Source organism: Psammomys obesus, unplaced genomic scaffold, assembly GCF_907164565.1.
Source record: "Psammomys obesus unplaced genomic scaffold, mPsaObe1.curated_primary_1811, whole genome shotgun sequence".
Lineage (NCBI taxonomy): Eukaryota > Metazoa > Chordata > Mammalia > Rodentia > Muridae > Psammomys > Psammomys obesus.
The window spans coordinates 19,809,420-19,814,374 of record NW_026587216.1 but is presented as its reverse complement, the minus strand read 5'-3'; positions in this window follow the sequence as shown (position 1 = coordinate 19,814,374).

Genomic DNA, 4,955 nt, shown 5'->3' with positions numbered 1-4,955 from the left:
CCCATGGGCTTCTCTGACCCCTTTCTCAGGTGACTCCTGGCTGTGGCAGGCTGACCGTTTAAAGCCAATTACAGCACAGGGGGAGGTGTTTGATTTTGGTGTGTCATAAGATGCCAAATTTTTCAGTTGCTGTGATCCTCCATGAAGTTAAAACCAAAGGAAGAACTAGTGGAAGACTTAGGAATGAATTAAGTATCATTTCCCTCTTTACTAAAATGAGACTCTGTTGTCTGCTTTGGGAGGAACTTCTTATGCTGACCCTGAATATACTGGCCACCACCCTCAGGTGGACAGGCCAGGCAAGCCCTGTGGAAGAGACCCTAAGCCACGTGAGCACCTGTGCCAAACAGACAGTGGGGCTTCAGAAACCCATGGTCAGTTACCTCTGCTAACTGACCATGTTTAAATTTACCATCAACAGCCCTGAGCAAACTGAGAGCTCAATGGCCATCTGAATAAAACCAATTCTCTCTCCCTGCCCTACAGAAACACAGCAGACCTTCTCTTGGCTTACAAATTCCAGCATTTCTCTCTCCAAACATTCCGCTGCTTCTTCGATCACTGGGAACACAGGTAAGACCAGTGCAGTTTCCATGTTTTACAAACATCAAGTCCACTGACGTGTCTGGGCCCATAGGATATGATATTCTCTGTGGTCCTTCCTTCTTTGGCAAAATAAATGTTTGTTCTCTGACCCAAAGCCAAACCCTGTTCTATTTACTGGGCCCTCTGCTCAGGACCCTCGACTTTACACACATACATACATACCCACACACAAAAGGCTTCTTCCCTAGAGTGTATCCTCTTCCATGCTGCATCAGTGTTTTCCTCTGCATGAGTTGTTCTCATTAACATGCAAAAATGTCCATCTCCAAACAAACAAATAAAAAAAATGTTTCTGTTTCCACATCTGATTTTAATTATGACTCCTTTGTACAGCAATGTTAGAGGAGAGATGCTAAGATTTCGGATAAAACAGTGTGAGGTATTCAATGTCTTTGAAGCAGCCAAAGTCACTGGAGAATTACATATGCGACACCGCAACCAAGGCAAATGCCAGTCTTGGCTTTCATCAGAGAAGCTTCCCTTTGCGATGAATGGCGGTAGATGCAGAGACCTCTGGCTGCTTTAGGTGGTGAGAATAAGTGATGGTTGTGCACTCAGCCTTATCAATACCATTATACCACCTCATCTAAGGCCCTGGGAACAGCATGGGTGCGAGAGGGAACAGAATGAGTGAGAAGATACAGAGAAGGAAATGCTGTCTTCTCAACCTGATGAAGTCAATGCAGTCATTCTCTTTGGTTGCTGCCACTGGGCCTGTCATAAAGAACCATGGACGGGCCTCACAGGCCTTTATCTCTCTCAGCTAACCTGCTAGTTACTGGTAGCTTTTGCGAGGGGGGAGCAATCATTGTCTTCAGCTCAGCACCCCTAGATGAGCCTACAGTGGCCAATGGACCGTTCCAAACCCTTGTTTACATGAACAGTCCTGCTTAAGCTCAATGGGCCACAAGACCAAACAAAAACGTGTGTATGAGAAAAGGAATTATATGGAAGAAAGGTGTTGATAGGCTTGGGTGGAAGGCAAGGGGCTTGTGACAGTAACCAGAACGTATTCTAAACATGTATAATACAAAAATATTAAAAATAACCTTCTTCAGATATATAACTTAATACTTTGTGAATTATGAAAGGAAAGTTTTCATTAAAGTATACTTTTTCTTAGAATGACTTTTTTTAAAAAAAATTTTAACTCGTGACTTCATAATGATTTTTAAACCTTATTTGAGAATTATTTTCTACTATGCAACCAAGCTCATTTCTAAGTATATGTGAGAATGAGCAGTAAAGAAACCGCCGGCATGACAACTCCACAGTATGGTTAAGGTTTTTATTGTGGACGTGGGAAAGAGGACAGCGAGAGGTGTCTGGAGGAATCCGGAGTAGAAAGAAAGAACAACAGATTGGACATGGCCAGAGCTAGGGAAGTGGGAGATGATATAGAACAACAGAGATAGCGAGATGACAGGAGATGGAATAGAGCACGGCAAGCGGGAGCGAGGGAATAAGAGGGTGGTGAGGATAGCCAGGTTATAAGAAGGGTGTGTAACTGTGGAGAGGGAGTCCTGTGACCCGGACAGAGTTTACAGTAGAGGAAGAGTTGAGAAGGACTAGGATGATAAAGGTGTAACAGGCACTCATGACACCGAGGGAACCTGGAGGCCAGCATGAGTTTTTAAAATGCCGATAGCTGCCTCAGGAAGCCATGGTACCCCTTTGCTAGAGACAAGGGAAATGATGCCCTTTGGCAGGTGGAACCACTTGCCAAGTACCTGGAGAATGCTGGTTTTATCAAACTGCCCGAAATCCTTCTAGAGTCTAGGATATTTCTGGATATTTGGACAGCCTGAGAGTTAATGCTTTACCTAAGCAAATATTCATTTCACATTCAATGCAGATTACAATTTCAGCCTCATGCAGCATTATACAGGTGTTATATGGCAACTCCTTACCAGGTAAGAGAAAAACAAATAAGGCAGGAGATGGGGGCCAAAGAAATAGCATCCCATCCGTTCCTTACCATCATTACCCTTTTAATGATGCATTTCTATTTTATATGCTCGTGTCCATCGAAGCTGCATTGCCTTGTTTTCATATAAGTGATAGAGTTCTTATAACTGTAGCAGAGCTCTTAGGCAAACAGAGCATTTTGATCTCCTTTGGTTTATATTATTGAATATAACTAGACTGTAAGTACAGAGTACTAACATATCTTAGAGTGCATTTTTCTTGGGTATAGCTATCATGGAGTCTCATCACTCCTCGGACCCCTATGGAGGGTGGAGAGCAGGACACCTGGCTGTCGATGGGGTGACAGATGCTAGGACCATGCCCCTCTCAATTATAAATCTGAGCCGCTAATCTCTGCTAAATTGTTAATGGCTTCTAAAGAACTACTCCCTTACCCTTTGGATAAGACATTTGCATATAAATAAATCCTTCTGGGAGGACTCCTTTAACAGAAAGGAGATGCTCTGAATACTGGCAGGGCTCTAGCTCTGCTTGCTCATTGTCCCTTGCTGATATCAATAGGCTGCTTGATCTCTAACTTGAGGACATCATAAAGAAAGCAAAGGCCCTTGACCCCTAAACCGAGAGCTGGAATTCATTTTCTAAAAATGAATTTTTTGCTGAAAACTGTGAGAGTAAAAACAAATGAACTCTCTCCACCCATCAAATGAAACCACCTGCATGCTGGAGTGAAGTTCCCATGGTGCCTTCTGCTGAACTTCTGCAAGGCTGGTTGACTGGCCAGAACTTCAGTGAAGTGAGTGTTGCAAGTCCAGAACCAGGAGGGCATCTTGAGCCCTCTTAAAGGCCATGCATTGCCTCCTCCATAACCGACCTAACATCTTGTGACAATTAGGCAAATCTTTTGAAATTGACAGCCACACACCTACCTTCTGCTAACCAAAAGACTTAAAATACCATCAGATAGCATTTGACGCCCACAGCAGAGATTTCCCGACGTGGCTATAACAAGTGAGTCCTAATTATTTTGCTGTTGCTGTGATAAACTCCGTGACGAAAATCAGCTGAGAGATGAAAAGACTAGTCTGTTTACACTTCCGTTATCAGTACATCACTGAGAACAGAAAAGGCAGGAACTGGGGGCAGGAACTGAAGTGAGGAACTTTCAGGGCACTCTTAGTAGCATACAGAATTTTAGGGAAAGACACTAATTTTATGTGCAGTAATCACAGTATTTAAGAAAGAATATAATGAGAGAAAAAATGAACAGACAGTGAATCTCTGTAACATTTAGTAGAGTCGGGCATGGTGGTGGACACCTTTAATCCAAGCACCAGGGACACAGGGGCAGGCAATCTCTGTGAGTTCAAGACTAGCACGATCTACATAGAGGGTTCCTGGGGAGTCAGGTCTTCGAAAAGTCAACAAATAGCTCTATTAAGTTATACATCCTCAAATGTGATTGCTAGAGAAGTGGATTGATAATTCTAAGGCTGTTTTTCCTGGAAAAGACACTGGAGTCCAACAATTAAGTAAATAATAGTAGATGGTAGAATGATACCTCTGACTGTTGGACTATGAGTATTCACAGATAAGCAAGGGAGACTGGCTAGAAAGATCTTTGTGCTAACGGAGTAATAGGGGCCCTTCTAGGTCTCAACTGGATTACAGATATTTGGATACACAAATAGTACATACAGGAATACTTATCGGTATGTGTAAACAAATATTTACTACACCCAGACAGAGTATCTCTGGTGTAGAAGGCCAAATCAACACCACATTACCTGGAGACACACTTGGTACCCATCCTTGAGTCCCTGTTACCATTCTCCAATAAATGGAAATGGGCCTCCTTGAAGAAATGACCAATGGCAGTTATAGGCAGTTCTGAGCCTGGAGCATCTTGAAAACCCAAGGAATTGTTATACACATGTAATGTGATTAATAGTAAAGAATTGTTAAACACACAGAACGCGTGAGAGGGGTGAGACGGAGGAATATGGCTACCAACGGACAGACTATCAGTGACCAAAACTGGAATATTTTGAACAATAAAATAAGGAAACATTATTATGTAGACAGTCACTCCTCACACAGGTTGAAGATAGCTCCCCATAGGTTTGGGCTTCACACAGTGACCAGTTTCCAACAGGACAGCAGTGATGGGCTTTCTCTGTCAGCTGATCAAAATCAATACCAACAGTCATGTCATTGTGGTGGTATGCAATCTTGGGATACTGTGCTGGAAAGTGTACTTCCTCCCTGTGGTCTTCAGCTCCATAACCCAAGAAAACTGAGACTCTGTCACAGGATAGACTAATCTTATGGGATATAACAATTTTATATATATAGGATATAACAATTTCTTTCTTTCTTTCTTTCTTTCTTTCTTTCTTTCTTTCTTTCTTTCTTTCTTT